At 38.4% G+C, this 17,468-nt stretch overlaps 1 pseudogene; it reads right to left on the bottom strand.

The window, feature by feature from the left end:
• Nucleotides 1–11,014: 11,014 nt before the first annotated feature.
• Nucleotides 11,015–11,132, bottom strand: LOC129904763 (5S ribosomal RNA; annotated as a pseudogene).
• Nucleotides 11,133–17,468: the final 6,336 nt, after the last annotated feature.

The following is a 17,468-nucleotide window of genomic DNA, read 5'->3' as shown; positions in this document are numbered from 1 at the left end:
TCTCCAAATGCGCTAAAACTTAGAGGGTTGCTTGCTATCCATTTGGTGCTTCTCCAAGAAATGCTTTTATACTATTAATACCTCCATATCATCTTGGTATACTCTAGATAATTAATTTATGGAACAAAATTGGAAATCTTACCTTTTTCTCTCTTGGTCGTCGTCCCTTTCTCTCTTGGTTTAGGGCTTCTTTATCTATATTTTTCTGAAGTTTTTTGTTTAAATAACAGCCCCTTAGTCACATAATACATATATATAGGTTCCCTTAGGAAGTGACACATGTCAGTCCCTAAGGGTGACATGTGTTCAGCCCCTATTAGGCCACCACATCCATGTGCCCAATGAGTGGCTGACACGTGGCAGTGGGGTCCACCCCCCCAAGAAGGCAGGTTAGTCAACTGCTTTCTTCAGCTGCTGCAATGTGTCACTCCTTCTTTGCTGCCACGTGTCATTTTCTCCTCCTTCTCGTGGGTTCGTAATCTCGTCTTATCTCAACAACATATGTAATCCGTGCTACATAAGCTGGTATGTACATAAGTAGCTTAAGTATGTAAGACTTCTAAATTAATAGCTTACATAGGTATGTTGAGTCCTATTACTCATTACTTGGCCTCCAACTCCTTCCGACTTCTCTTGACCCTATTTCCAACCTTCTCTACTATGAAGTGTCATATTCTCCCTTGCTTAGAGTTGTTTGATAGTGTCGTAGCTTATGTGGCTCACATGTTAACTTCTAAAAAGCTTAAGAGGCATTCCGAGCTCAAGAGTGTATGGTATAACATAAGTCGATGAGGCTGTCATAACATGTGGGGTTGTCCCATTATTATCACGACCCAACCTTATAGGCCGCGACTGGGGTCTGACCTAGAAACCCATATCCATACTTATCGGATGTAGTCAATCTGAACTACGAACAGTATGTTAACTCTCAAAAGAACCCCAATGGGTCATACGTCTTCATATAAATATAGCACTATCATTTGTCTCCTGAGGAGTTACCACTAATTGTATATTGAAAGGACACACAAGCCAATAAGGCTGCCATTACATATTAACATTCATAACACATGGTATAGACGCAGTGAACAAAACTTACATACAACCCACATACACATGTCTATAGACCTCTAAGAGTGTCAATGGTATCATATAGTGAGACAGGGACCCGCCGTAACCTTGAATAAACGAATATATACATCAAAAGATCAATACCAACAGTTTACGATACGGTACAATATAGCACTCCAAAATAACTAAGTGGAAATCCTAAGCTGGCGGATCCCCAAAACACGTGTCTGTACCTGCGGGCATAAAATGCAGCCCCCCCTCCCTCGAAGAAAGGTAGTCTGTATGATATATCTACTGAGTATATAAAATATAATATATCATAAATGATATCACATTTAAAGTATAGGTTCAGGAGACAAGTATGATACTCAAGAATTCACTGTACCTATGCCTTATGAAATAAAGTCATGCATGTCATCATCATATTTCGTACCCGACCTATTTTGGGACTTGGTGTGACAATTATATCATGATATCATCATATGTATATATATACCATACTCGGCCCTCTACTGAGGGGCTTTGTGAATATAGTAGTGTACACTTATACCATACTCGACCCATTATGGGACTCGGTGCCATAACCATATCATTGCATCATCATATTACCATATACATATATTATACCGTACCCAGCCCTCTAGTGAGGGACTCGATGAAGATGTAGTAAAGTTGTGCACGATAACATACCTGGCCTGGTAATCAGTGAAAGATGTATTAATAGTATGCATGAGTAGAGTAGTGAGTAACCATTTGCAAATTAAATCATCATATGAGACTCAATAGAATAGTCAAGTGAACCATCACTTGAAGATCAGGGTAGTAATCATCTCAAGTACCCTCTAACTATCATTAGGTATCATATCAAATGGAGCCTCAGGAATCATAGACATGTATCAAGGTAATGCTAAACAGCTTATGGAATCAGAGATAGTTTTTATCGTAGAGTCCTTAGGAATAGGAGCTTATACATCCAATTACTATTCAATATATAGTAGGCTCGAGGGAAATAACTCAACTACTTTAAGAGTTTTAACATCCAGAAGTGAATAAGAGTCATGAATCATACTCGGATCTTATGAATGGAATTATCCCCAAAGATCATATCACATATCGCTTATATCTAATACATGCCAAAAGAAAAGAGGGATGGGCTTTACATACCTTTTATGGATCAACCATAACCAAGCTTGCTTTGTTACCCTTTGAACCAATTTAACACAAAAGTAATACTATTATTAATAAACTACAACTTTCTAACTTATAAATCTACAACCAACCACCCATAGGAATCATTTCCTTGTTCACACTTCTCGACTAGTATATTGATTAGTTAAGGAGTTAACGGAAATCAGGCAACATTTCCCCTATAACTCACCCTATCCGAACTTCCAATTTACCTCGGATTAGCACATCCATACAACCAACAACAACCACCGTCTGTATACAATAAAATTACTTCAACTGTTACACCCTACACTTTTAAACTCAGAATGTCTCTTAAGTTCCTTAGACATTATCATGTGCACCGGATAAGCTATGGCACTATCAAACGACTCTAAGGAGGGGAGAATGTGATACCCCATAGTAGAGAAGATTGGAAATAGACTCATAAGAATGTGGAAGGAATTGGAGGCCAAGTAATGAGTTGTAGGACTCAATTTACCTACGTAAGCTACTAAATTAGAAGTCTTACATACTGGAGCTACTTGAGGACATACCAATCTTACGTGGTAAGGATTACACGGATTCTTAAAATAAGACGAGATTACGAACCCATGAGGAGGAGGAGAAGATGAGACGTGGCAGCCAATGAAGGTGTGACACATGTCAGAACCTCAAGCAAGAAGGTGAACCACCTTCTTTTGGTCAAGTAGGTGACCCACCTTCTTGGGGGAGGTGGGTCCCACTGCCACATAGCAGCTCCACCTTGCTTGCATGGACACAGTGGCCCAATAGGGGCTGGACACGTATCCCCCTTAGGGATGACATGTGTAACCTCTTGGGACCACATATATGTATGTATATATAACATATACTTCAGTTACTACACTTAAATCTACAGCTAAACAAAGAAAACAAACCGTAAGTCTAGAGAGAAACTAGTGACGGTTTGGAGAAAAAAATAGGTACGTTCTGATTTCACTTTGTAAATTAATTATCCAGCATATACTAAGATGATATGGAGGTATTATAAGTAAAATCATGGCTTGGTGCAGCCAAAACGGACAGCAAACAGTCCACACAGTTTCAGCTCGACTAAAGAAATTCCGAGGCGCAATTTTGGCTAGTTTTGGCCAATTTCGGGTAATGTAAGTCTTCTCCTTTAAATTTGGAATTTATGGGGTTTTTATGTAGAGTATTATATACCTTGTATAATTATGTAAGCATAACAAAAGTCGTGTAAATGCTCGACGGGAGAAACAATCGAAATTGAAGTCATCGTAGTTAAATTGTAATCGAAATGAGGCATTGTGTGTGTGGAGGCTGCTGCTGGTTGTGTGGTGTTTGTTTCAGGGTCTAAATGTGTCCTAAAAGAGTTGGGGGTTGAGTTATAGGAACACTAAGATGCAACTTAAGGTTCTGGAAAGTCAAGAGTGTTTGATATTTATATTACTTCCGTGTTGAATAGGTTCAAAGGACAACGAGGCGAACGTGACAAAGAGTATCCCGTATCAGGTATGTGAAGCTTCTCTTTGCATATTTTTAGTATGGGTATGTAAAGCCTATTCTTTCTCTTCTTTTGGCATGTCTTAGTTGTAAGTTAAATATGATACGAGCTCCGAGGTAACTCCATCCTTGAACATCTCTTATTTACTTTTGAACATCGAACTCTTATAATAGTTAAACTAGTTTCCTAGAAACTTATATATGTTAAAGAAATAATAACTATACAGGCTCCTAGTCTGAGAGACTAAATGACAACAAGTGATTCTGAATTCATAAGCACTTAGCATTACTGTAGTACATGTCTAGGGTCCCAGAGATCCTAACTTATATAGCCCCGAGTGACAGTTAGAGGGTACTTATAATTATATTCCTACCCTGATCTCCATGTGATAGTTCACTTGATGACTTCATTGAGTCTCAGATATTGATTTAAATTATGTTTTGTTCTCAGTACTCTACTCGTGTATCGTTTAACATTTCTTTCATCACGCTCGGGCTGGGAATAATAATCGTGCACAATTCCACTACATTATTCATCGAGCCCTCACTAAAGGGTCGGGTACGTATGTATATATATGATGATGTAATGATGTATTGTAATAAGGAGGTGATGGTACTACATATATGATTAACCAGATCCCTGATAAGGCCAGCTATTTTGAAAATTTGAGCATGCATGATTTTATTTTCTTAGGTATAAGTTGCTGATTTAATAATTTACCCCCTGCTTCTCTATTTCAGATATGCTTCCAGTTGTGTTATATTATGTTTTACATACTCAGTACATATGTCGTACTGAACCACTTTTCTCGGGGGGATGCGTTTCATACCCGCAGGTACAGATACAGGTTTTGGGAGTCCATCAGCTTAAGATTTTGCTCAGCTCATGTGGAAGAGGCTCCATTGTATCAGAACCTAGCTTTTGGTACTTACCACTGATGTATAAAACTATTTTATTTATTCAGGGGTACGGCGGGGGCCCTGTCCCGCCATATATTGTCGTTAATATTCTTAGAGGTCTGCAAATATGTATATGTGGGTTGCGTATGTCAGTTTGGTTCAGCTGGGTCTATATGATATATGGTGTATATTATTATGTTATGGCAGCCTTGTCGGCTAGCATGCCCTTTCATATTATGATACAAATTAAAGAGGCTACAGATATACAGAATGTTATGACCCATAGGGGTTCTCATGCACGTATAAGGTTGTTTGTAGTCCGGTTTGACTCTACTTAATTCATATGCATTACGTTGTTTATTGTTTGACTCAACCACAACTAATAGACTTGTATATGGGGGTTTACATCAAACCCCAGTTGCGGCTTATGGGGTTGGGTCATGACAGAAGTTGTATCAGATTAGTTCGTCCTTGGATTGTCTGTAGACCGTGTGTAGTAGAGTCTTAGTTATCAATGTGTTACACGCCATATCTATAAACACGAAGCTATAGGGCATTTAGGATGTTTTCTTTTCTTTACATCCGAGATCGTGCTATAGATCTGAGTCATAGGAAATCTCCTTATACTAACCTTGGATCTTAACAGAAGGATGACATCGACGGAAGGAGGTACTTGACGACATGGGAAAGTTACGAAGCACGCAGGTAAGTAAAGGCAGGAAAGATATCTGTTTGGTAAGGTATTGACATATGATTAGGAAGTAAAGGTGAAACCTGAAAGAAAGACAGGGAAGGGAAACATATGTAGGTAAAGTTGGACAAACGAGGTAAGTCCATCTTTTTCATAATATTGTTAATATTGAAAGCCCTGTGTGGCTATAATATGAGATGATATTGAAAGCCTTGTGTGGCTGTGATATGATACAAATGTATATATATGCTATACTTGTGAGACATTATTTTTATCTTCTGCGTACAGGGTTTGAGATAGTAAGAAGTGTAAAGGAAACTCTGCCAAAAGTTTCCCTGAACAAGGAAAGAGAATGAAACATAGCTTTATAAAATATCTTGGAAGTTGATACCGAGTACCCATATGATGCTAAACTAAAGATGTAAGAGGTACTCTCCATGTCGTCAATAGGGTGTACCCTTTTTACTTTGGGAAGTTTATTTCGGAGAAACAAAAGTCTGTCTGAGCAGTACAGTTCAGACCACAGTATCTCCAGCCATAATTGTGCTGTAGAAAAAAAAAGGGGGGAACTCAGGTTGAAGGATAAGATGTCCGGTAATTGACCTTCACTCTGTTTGAAATACCAAGCCCCCAACTCCTAATTATAAATTAGATAAGTTGTTCATAACTAGAGGATAAACTCAGAAGGAGACCAGGTAGGTCACGTATTAATAGAAGTACTGTGATGTTTAAGAGATTCTAGTTTCTTCCAATAATGGTTGGAAAATGATTTACGATAACAGTTTATAGTTCTCCACCGACTAATTAGGGAAAGAAGTTCTAACAAAACCACCTCAAAGAGATGTCAGGAACTGAATATGAGTAAGAACTAAAAGGGGTATATGTAAATAGGAATTGAATGGGGTGATACAATTGTACAGGGATAAAGTAAGACCGCTAGTAAGGCACACTTGGTATATATTTACTAAGTTAAAAGCCTATGTTGGGTCTATAGTAAGGACAAGGGGCATAAAGTATAAAGGAATGACGCATGTACACAACATTGCCCCGAAAATAGTGGAACCCTTAAGAGACAAACATGACAGACTGAAGGAATAATTGGTAACCTACATTCACCCTAAGGAACAAAGGATATAGATTGGGATAAAGCTACTACTTTGAGGAAACCTTGATCAGTTATCGTTGGAATACTAGTACTTCCTACTTGAAATTTGAATGATTACAAGTACTAATTAAATTTTGATAAAGATAAGTAGAAGGTGGCCTTGGATACGTTATTTCCTAGGTCACATTATTCAAGCATAGATTACGTTGTTAATCACCTTCACTTGATCGTAAAATACCTTAGAGAATTAATTTACTGAGCAAGACTTAAAGTCTCTCCTTGCTTCAGCCATGGCCGAAACTTGCCATGGCTTGAACTTTGTTTCTCTCTAGGTTCTTGAAGTTAAAGAAGAGAAAATAAGGTTCTTAGTCACTAATTCTGCCTATATACGCCACCTCCTATAGGTCCACTGTCACAACCCAACCCCATGGGCCGCGACTGGGATCCGACCTAGACCCCCGTATACGTATCTATCATATATAAGAACTATACATATGAACCCCAATGGATTATAAAATTTTCACACACGTATAGCCTCTTTCATTTGCATCATGACATGTAAGGACAAGCAAGCCGACAAGGCTGCCATAGCATAATAACATTTACAACTTATCATACAACCATAATCGTATAAAACTCACACATTACCTACGTACACATGTCTACAGAACCCTATAATTAGTAATGGTAACATATGGTAGGACAGGGCCCCCGCCGTACCCCTGCGTACACAAACATATACATATAAAATGACAAGTATCAAAAGTTAGACTCCGGAACAACAAAGCGTTTCCAACATCACTGAGTGGAAACCCTAAGCTAGCGGATCTCTAAAATGAACATCTGTACCTGCGGGCATGAAACGCAGCCCCCCCGAAGAAAGGAGGGTTTGTATGATATAAGTACTGAGTATATACAACATAGATTATAATAAGTAAAGTCATTACCAGAGCAGAATGTGCAAAAATGAGCAAAGTATCCAGAAATATCAAAATGCTTATCATAACCACAAATAAGTTATGCAGAAAAACATATGTCATATCTGGCCCAATTATAGGACTCAGTGAAAAAATCGTGGTTGCCGCCCCGTCATTGACGCCACAGCACATCATAACTCCAGAGTAGGGAATATCTCCATAACAGATCATATCATATCAGATGGTCATATTAGATCATATCATATCATATGTGTACATGACACATCATAACTCCACAATTCCCATATATAGGTCGTACCTGCCCCCTCACGTCGGGGTACGGTAAACAATGCAGACAAGTACGCATGATAACAAAACCTGGCCTGGGCTCGGTAAAGAAAGTATTGAGGCATCCATAAATGGAGTACTGAGAAACTATATACAATTTAAATCATATCTGAGACTCAACGGAATAATCAAAATGAGCTTTCGTTCAAAATCGAGACAAGAGTCATATCAAGCACCTTTTGAAAGTCACTATGAGTTATATCAAAACAGAACTTCTGAGAATCATATACACGTATCAAGGCATAACAAAATATCTTTTGGAAGTCGAGAAATTGGCCATCCTAGTGGTTTTAAGTATAGGAACTTCTTTGGAATCATATGAAAGACATATACTTGTTTCGTAAAAACCAAGCCAAAAAGGGAGATTAGCTTTATATACTTATGTCAAATCATGCTAAGAGAAGGAATATGATTTACATACTTATGCCAAATACATGCTTAAAGAAAGTATAAGCCTTACATACATATGCCAAAACATGCCCAAAAGAAGGAAACGTTAGCTTTACATACCTCTTATGGGTTAATCTTAACACGTTCGCCTCGTCGTCTCTTGAACCTATTTAACATGAAACAAATACGAGCATCAACAACCCTCAAATATCCATCATCTTAAGTTACATATGAGTATTCATAGAACTCATTTCCTCGCTCTTCTTCTCAACCAGTCCTTTAGCTAATTAAGGCGTTAACGAAAATTGGGCAGCATCTCCCCTATAATGTGCCCTATGCGAATTTCCAATTATACTCCTAATAGATACAGACAACCAACAACAATAACCTTCAGCATATATATATATACAATTTACATCAATCTTATACTACATAAACTCGAAACGACTCGCTCGAAACCACGATACCAAAATAAGGTTTCTAGTTTCTGTTTTGCAAAACCTTTAACCGTATGAAGCGGGGTTCGTGTGGATGAAACCTGAATATCCCCCACCTCTTCTAGAAAACATTTAGGCCCTGCAAAACACACCATACAACCTTCAACCGCCTCCAAACACACAATGCCTTACTTCGACTACAATTTAACTACGACGACTTCAATTTAGATTTTTCTTTTGCTGAGTATATCCACCACTTTTTTATACTTACAGCAGTATAAAAGGTACATAATACCCTCCATAACAACCCCATAAACTTCAAATTATAAGTGGAGACCTTACCTTTCCCGAAATTGACCAAAACTCGCCAAAACCCACCTCGCAAACCTCTTAATGTGCTGAAACGGAGTGGACAATTCTCTGTCCGTTTGGTGCTTCTCCAAACCCTAAATTCACATTATTCAAACCCTCATAACATTTAAAAATACTTAACAAAATATGGTAGAAGATAATCAAGCCATAGCTTATCATATGGCTTCCCAACTTGCTGAAAATTAACTTCAGAACCTTCTTGACGCGGCTGAAATGTTGTGGCTGCTTGTTACTCATTTTTGCTTCCCAAAATAGGTAAGTTAAGTTATTAACCACCTCTAATTGATATAAGAATACCTTATCTAATTAATTTATGGAGCAAAATCGGGATGCACCTCTTTTTTTTCTCCTTAAGCCGTCACCCTTTTTCTTTAGCTTTTAGGGTTTCTTTTCCTTTGCTTTTGCTGCAGATTTTTTGATAGAACTGAAGTATAAGTCCCTATATATATATATATATATGTGGTCTTAGGAGGTGACACGCGTCATCCTCATAGGGTGAAATGTGTCCAACCCCAATTGGGCCATGGATCCATGTCTTACCCCTCGGCTGCCACGTGTCCTTGTGGGCCCCACCTCCCAAGTAGGTGGGTTACCTAGTTAACCCTAAGTAGGTGGGTCACCTACTTGCTTGAGGTGATACCATGTGTCTCTCCTCTATTGGCTGCCACATGTCGTCTTTTCCTCTTCCTCGTGGATTCGTAATCTCGTCTTATTTTAAGAACCCATGTAATCAGTGTTATGTAAGCTTGGTATGTCCTCAAGTAGCTCAAGTATGTAAGACTTCTAAGTTTGTAGATTACGTAGGTAAATCAAGTCCTACGACTCATTACTTGGCCTCCAATTCCTTCCGGATTCTTATGACTCTATTTCCAACCTTCTCTACTATGAGGTATAACATTCTTCTTTCCTTAGAGTCATTTGATAGTGTCGTAGCTTATCCGGCTCACATGATAATTTCTATGGAACTTAAGAGACATTCTGAGATCGAGGGTGTGTGGTGTAACATCCTCCCCCCTTTAGGACATTCATCCCCGAATGTTGAATACAACTTCCCCTAAGACTTTATACAAATTGTAGGGAGATTCCTTTCTATTGAGATAACATACATTTTCATCCAAGTAATTAATATACGAGTTCCAGGAGTGGGGGTTATCCGTAGACATCGGGAATAGGTACGGATACCTGTGGTTCATGTCTTCTTTAGCTTCCCAGGTTATTTCTTCACAATTCTTATTCCACCATAACACATTGATAACAGCTACGTCCTTAGTTTGCAACCCTTTTAATCTGCCGATCCAAGATGGCAATAGATTGCCCCTCGTAGGATAACTTTCCTTTCATGTGGACCTCACCCATGAAGAATATTCTGGGAGGGTCGCTGATATATTCACGGAGCATTGATCTATTAAAACTGAATGTATTGCTTCAAATTGGATGGTAGGTCCCACTCATAGGCAGCTTTATCTATCATAACCCATATAAACTTATACTTTCGTTAAGTGCGAGATCTGTTTGTGCTATAACCTACCTTAATTGCCTTCTCTTTTCGAGCCGGGATTCCCATCCCCCATAACAGGTTAACAAGCCTCTGATGCTCAACTTTGTTTAAGCTATTATACAACTCCTCTTAATCCAACTTATAACACTTTAGGTATGATATTTTGCATATATTACTCAGATCTTCCTTCCAGTTTTATTACCATACATTATGTTGTAATTCTTACACAAACGTGTGTAGGTACTTAAAGAAATTCAGAAAATGCCTTAAAGTCGCTATACTAGCGACTTAACTCTTTTAGTCGAGGTCAGGGCTCCACCATGGCTTTTATCCTTAGTACCGATTATCTCTTAATAGTTCTGCCTCGAACCATCTTACTCTTTCCTTGAATAGATTCTACGTATGGAAATCACATTGCTATGACTGATTTCTTTTAATTGAGTAATCATTTGATCTTACTCTTAGTATGCCAATGCTCGTAGGTTGCACAATTATTCTTGTGCCATTTGCATGAGGTGTGTTCCAATTTAGTCATAGTCTTTTCTTCTCTTGGCTTACTCTGTTCTATATATGTCATTGTACTAACACGTACTTACAATCTCTTTTTGTCATACTTGTTTGATTCCCTTTTGCACTTCCCAAGGGGTCACCCATCCCAGTGCTACTCTTAGCCAAGCACGCTTAACTTCGGAGTTTTGACGGAATCCGGTACATTAGTGCGGGTATGATCGTGTCCATCCCTTATGGGGTCTCGTTTGACGTTTAAGCGCTCCTATTTATATACAATAGCATCAGTTGATTTTCTCTTACGCTTGTACTTATCTTGTCCACTTCCCCCTTTTTAGGGTGTACCCATGTCATCCTCCTTTTATTTTCAGCTATTCACACGCGAATGATTCTACTCTAACATATTTAACGTGCCGCACCATATCTACATTTTCTGTTGAATCATCCATACATTAGGTTGCCTTTATAGGAAATCCTAGCACAACCATAGGGTGCTATAGTATTCACAATGTATCGTATAAAATCTCATCTAATGGTTGATACTAGAGTAATATCCATAATATAGCATTGCATTCAAAGCCATATTCCATTCATCCCAATCAATAATTAGCGCGGGCTCGTAATTGGTTAAAATTCTCCACTTGAGAGTAATTATACTTTGATGATTCGTGTTTCAAGCTCCGTCACTATACTAATCTTATTCCAGTGGATACCGCTTATTCTTCTAATAACCTCATAATGCAGCAATTATTTTGCAAATCGACATTCCTTCTCCTTACAGGATCTCACTAATCATCAAGGTGGAGTCACGTATACACAATACTTCTTTATGCCTCCTAAACTTTCATCTTTGTCATGTGCTTAAGGCTCACTTCTAATATCCTTATTATAAACATATTAACTTTGTTGTAGTAGGGGCCTTATCTTATTACCTTTTCATCGTACTATACTTTCAATTCATAACTATCTATTTCCCTTTCTGTTCCGTGCTCATACTTAATTATTCAGATATATCTTGAATGCCTATATTAGAACTTCTCTATTATTCCTCCAGCTCATATCCATTTTTGGTTAGGCGCAAGGAATTCCATATTACTCTTTATTTCCTTGTACTAGCTATCCTTGTCATCATCACACAACCTTTATTCGAACCTTTCCTTACAGAACTTGATAAATCTTCCTTATTTGTTCCATATCTTGCTTTTCCGTTTCACACCTATCTTTACATTCCATTTGCATGGACCACTTCATACCTTATAGTTATTTCCTTACTAAGCTTTACTTATTTTCATAACAGTTTTTGTTATATTCACCTGACACCTTGTCCGCATTCAGTTCCATAGTATAACACCGCTTGACTTTCTTCACGATTCTTATTATGGACTACTTACCCTTCTTAGTTAGTATTATCCTTAATGTTTCACAAGCTGCCTTATTAACAATTCATATTCGTCACAATTCTTTATCCCTCGTACTCTTGTCTTAATCATACTGTTACTTCCTTTAACTATAACTTATCATAGTTTATCCCTATGTATCAATTCAGGTGATGCCTTACTATATCATTTTATCCAGAGCTATCAGTCCTCTCTGAGTCATCTTCTTTGGCTTATAGGTCCTTTCTAACTTCGTTCTACTATACAAGTATCGACCTCCTAGTTTCTATTTCCATTAACTCAGCAATTAACTTATTTTCCGAGGTCGGCCATACTCATTTAGTCAAATCTCATCATTGTTGCGAGCACAACCTTTCAAGACATACTATAGCCCTGCATCTTATTCTCTTCTTATTTCTAAGAAAATTTTGGTAGAGTTTCCTCTGTATTTCTTACTATCTCAACAACTGCATGCAGAAAATACCAATAATGCCTCATAGGGCACACATATATATATTCATATCGTATCATATCGCAGCCACTCAGGGCACACATATATATTCATATCATCTCATATCTCAGCCACACAGGGCATCCACAATAGTAGTATGAAAATGGACTTACCTCGTGTGTCCTCTCGAACTGCACCTGTTGCACTTTTCTGTATAATTTTCCTTTCATTTTCCAACTTTATATATCAATTGTATTGCAACACCTTACCTGACATAGTTCCTTCGTGACTTTGCTTACCTGCATGCTTTGTAACTTTAAATATCGTCAGTTACTTCCTTCTCTCGATATTGTTCTTCTACTGAAATGACAAGTTAGTATGATGAATTTTATTCACTATGACTCGTCTCTATCGGACGATCTTAGATCTGAAAGAAAGTAACATCCTAAAAGTCCTATAGCCTCCTATCTATAGATGTGGTGTATAATACACCGATAGACAAGACTCTACTAGACACGGTATGTAGACACTCGAAGGACGAACTGCTCTGATACCACTTCTGTCACGACCCAACCCCATAGGCCGCGACTGGGTCCTACCTGGACCACCGTATACGGATCTATCATATATAAGAACTATAGATATGAACCCCAGTGGGTGATAAAATTTTCACACACGTATAGCCTCTTTCATTTGCATCATGTCATGCAAGGGCAAGCAAGCCGACAAGGCTGCCATAGCATAATAACATTTACAACTCATCATACAACCATAATCGCATAAAACTCACACATTACCTACATACACATGTCTATAGAACCCTATGAATAGTAATGGTAACATATGGCGGGACAGGGCCCCGCCGTACCCCTGAGTAAACAAACATATATATATATATAAAATGACCAGTATCCAAAGTTAGACTCCGGAACAACAGAGCACTTCCAACATCACTGAGTGGAAACCCTAAGTTGGCGGATCTCCAAAATGAACATCTGTACCTGCGGGCATGAAATGCAGCCCCCCCCAAAGAAAAGAGGGTCAGTACGATAGATGTACTGAGTATATAAAACATGGATTATAATAAGTAAAGTCATTAGCAGAGCAGAATGTGCAAAAAAGAGCAAAGTATCCAGAAATATCAAAATGCTTATCATAACCACAAATAAGGTATGCAGAAAAACATATGCCATATCCGGCCCCATTGTGGGACTCAGTGAATAAATCGTGGTCTCTACCCCATTATCAGATCATATCATATCATATGTATACATGGCACATCATAACTCCATAATTCCCATGTATAGGTCGTGTCTGCCCCATCACTTCGGGGTACGGTGAACAATGCAGAGAAGTACGCATGATAACAAAACCTGGCCCGGGCTCGGTGAAGAAAGCATTGAGGCATCCACGAATGGAGTACTGAGAAACTATATGCAATTTAAATCATATCTGAGACTCGACGGAATAATCAAAATGAGCTTTCGTTCAAAATCGAGACAAGAGTCATATCAAGCACCTTTTGAAAGTCACTATGAGTTATATCAAAATAGAACTTGTGAGAATCATATACACATATCAAGGCATAACAAAATATCTTTTGGAAGTCGAGAAATTGGCCATCCTAGTGGTTTTAAGTATAGGAACTTCTTTGGAATCATATGAAAGACATACTTGTTTCGTAAAAACCAAGCCAAAAAGGGAGATTATCTTTATATACTTATGTCAAATCATGATAAGAGAAAGAATAAGATTTACATACTTATTCCAAATACATGCTAAAAGAAAGTATAAGCCTTACATACGTATGCCAAAACATGCCCAAAAGAAGAAAACATTAGCTTTACATACCTCTTACGGGTTACTCTTAACACGTTCGCCTCGTCATCTCCTGAACCTATTTAACATGAAAGAAATACGAGCATCAACAACCCTTGACTTTCCAGCCTCTTAAGTTACATACGATTATTCATAGAACTCATTTCCTCGCTTGTCTTCTCAACTAGTCCTTTAGCTAGTTAAGGCGTTAATGAAAATTAGGCAGCATCTCCCCTATAATGTGCCCATCCGAATTTCCAATTATACTACTAATAGCTACAGACAACTAGCAACAATAACCTGCATCATATATATATACAATTTACCTCAATCTTATACTATATAAACTCTAAACGACTCGCTCGAAACCACGATACCAAAATAAGGTTTCTAGTTTCCATTTTGTAAACCCTTTAACCGTATGAAGTGGGGGTTGTGTGGCTGAAACAATCAGCTCCCCCACCTATTTTAGAACAAATTTAGGCCCTTCAGCGCACACCACACAACCAGCAGCCGCCTCCAAACACACAATGCCTTACTTCGACTACAATTTAACTACGACGACTTCCATTTAGATTGTTTCCTTCGCTGAGCATATCCACGACTTTTTTATAATTAAATCAGTATAAAAGGTACATAATACCCTCCATAACAACCCCATAAACTTCAAATTAGAAGGGGATATGTTTCTTTTCCCGAAATTGGCTAAAACTCGCCAAAACCCGCCTCGAAAACCTCTTGATGTGCTGAAATGGAGTGGACTGTTTGCTGTCCGTTTAGTGCTGATTTAAACCCTAACTTCACATTATTCATACCCTCTTAACATGTACAAATCCTTAACAAAATGTGGGATAAGATAATCAAGCCATAACTTATCATATGGCTTCCCAACTTGCTGAAAATTAACTTCAGAACCTTCTTGACGCGGCTGAAATGTTGTGGCTGCTTGTTACTCGTTTTTGCTTCCACAAATAGGTAAGTTAAGTTATTAACCACCTCAAATTGGTATAATAATACCTTATATAATTAATATATGGAGAGAAATCGGGATGTACCTCTTGTTTTTCTCCTTAAGTTGTCACCCTTTTCCTTTAGCTTTTAGGGTTTCTTTTCCTTTGCTTTTGCTGCATATTTTTGGATAGTCTTAGGAGGTGACACGTGTCATCCCCATATGGTAACACGTGTCCATCCCCTATTGGGCCTCGGATCCATGCCTTACCCCTAGGCTGCCATGTGTCCTTGTGGGCCCCACCTCCCAAGTAGGTGGGCCCCACCTCCCAAGTAGGTGGGTCACCTACTTGACCCTAAGTAGGTGGTTCACCTGCTTGATTGAGGTTGTTCCACGTGTCGCTCCTCCATTGGCTGTCACGTGTCATTTTTTTCCCTTCCTCGTGGGTTCGTAATCTCATCTTATTTTAAGAACCTATGTAATCAGTGCTATGTAAGATTGGTATGTCCTCAAGTATCTCAAGTATGTAAGACTTCTAGGTTAGTAGCTTACGTAGGTAAATCGAGTCCTACGACTCATTACTTGGCCTCCAATTTCTTTCGGATTCTTATGACTCTATTTCTAACCTTCTCTACTATGGGGTATCACATTCTCCTTTCCTTAAAGTCATTTGATAGTGTCGTAGCTTATCCGTCTAACATGATAATGTCTAAAGAACTTAAGAGACATTTCGAGCTCGAGAGTGTGGGGTGTAACATCCACCTCATCTCTTGACCAACCATCTACTGCCACGTGTCTTGGTGGGGTTAATGTTTTTAGTAGGTGCATCACCTACTTGAAATAGGTGCATCACCTATGTACTCTTTTTCGTAGGTTCATAATCTCGTTTCATTTTAAGAACCTATGTGATCCTTTCTACTTAAGCTCGACATGTACTCAAGTACCTTAATTATGTAAGACATCCAAATTGGTAGCTTATGCAAGTAGGTCGATTACCATGACTCACTACTTGGCCTCCAACTCCTTTAAAATCCTTCCAAACCTCTTTCCAACCATCACTACTCATATAGAACTATCCTATGAAAAATATGGGGCGTTACATCCTCCCTTCCTTAGAGTTATTTGATAACATCATGAATAATATACATCACATGGTAACTTTATAGAGGCTAAACAAATGTTCCCTTATACCTAGAGTACAGGGTATAACAGGCGACTCCTTAGGCGACAAATGATATGGATATCAAATGCTAAATAAATGACTCATTATCATATTAATCGTAATTCAGCTGGACTACATTTGATAGGTATGTATATGGGGGTCCAGGTCGGATAACAGTCATGGCCTATGGGGTTGGATCATGACACATCTTTCGTAACAAATAGACCCATGATACGGACTAATATATGTTCTTACCCATAAGCATAAGTAAGGTCTATTCATAGTGGTCAGTCCATCACGGTAGGGCTTCTCACTTTTCATGAATGTATCTCCCCCTCTACTTATATGAGTTTTACCTTCCTTTTACTCTGCTTTCTTTTGACTCTCTATGAGCCTTTACTTTTTCGGAGGGTCGGCAGGACATGGAAGCCTCAACTCATGCATTGGTTTGCCGAAACAACCTCGCTCTCCAACTTCCTTCAATTGAAAAGTCGAGCACCGCAACTAAATTAAAGGTTTAGGAACATAGTATATGCCAAGAAATGGTGATGCAAATAATGCAGTATCTTTTGGAAATGGACCGAATCCATATGCAATTGATCAAGTCAAAGCAAGGGGTTTAAAAAGTACCTTTTTGATTATTCTCAAAGGATAAGATTATTCTCTTTAACAAACATATTCGGATCCAATCACAATCTTATATATAAGAAGAACAAAAGATCTTTCTTAATCAATCCCTTTGCCCCTCATTCTTCAAGAATAAGGAAGATCCTTTTCAAGTTTTAAGTTGTTCATTTGGAATCTAGGTT

This window comes from Solanum dulcamara, chromosome 9, assembly GCF_947179165.1.
Source record: "Solanum dulcamara chromosome 9, daSolDulc1.2, whole genome shotgun sequence".
Taxonomy (NCBI): Eukaryota; Viridiplantae; Streptophyta; class Magnoliopsida; order Solanales; family Solanaceae; genus Solanum; species Solanum dulcamara.
Note: the sequence above shows the minus strand (reverse complement) of the source record. Positions and strands in the feature narration are given on the sequence as shown.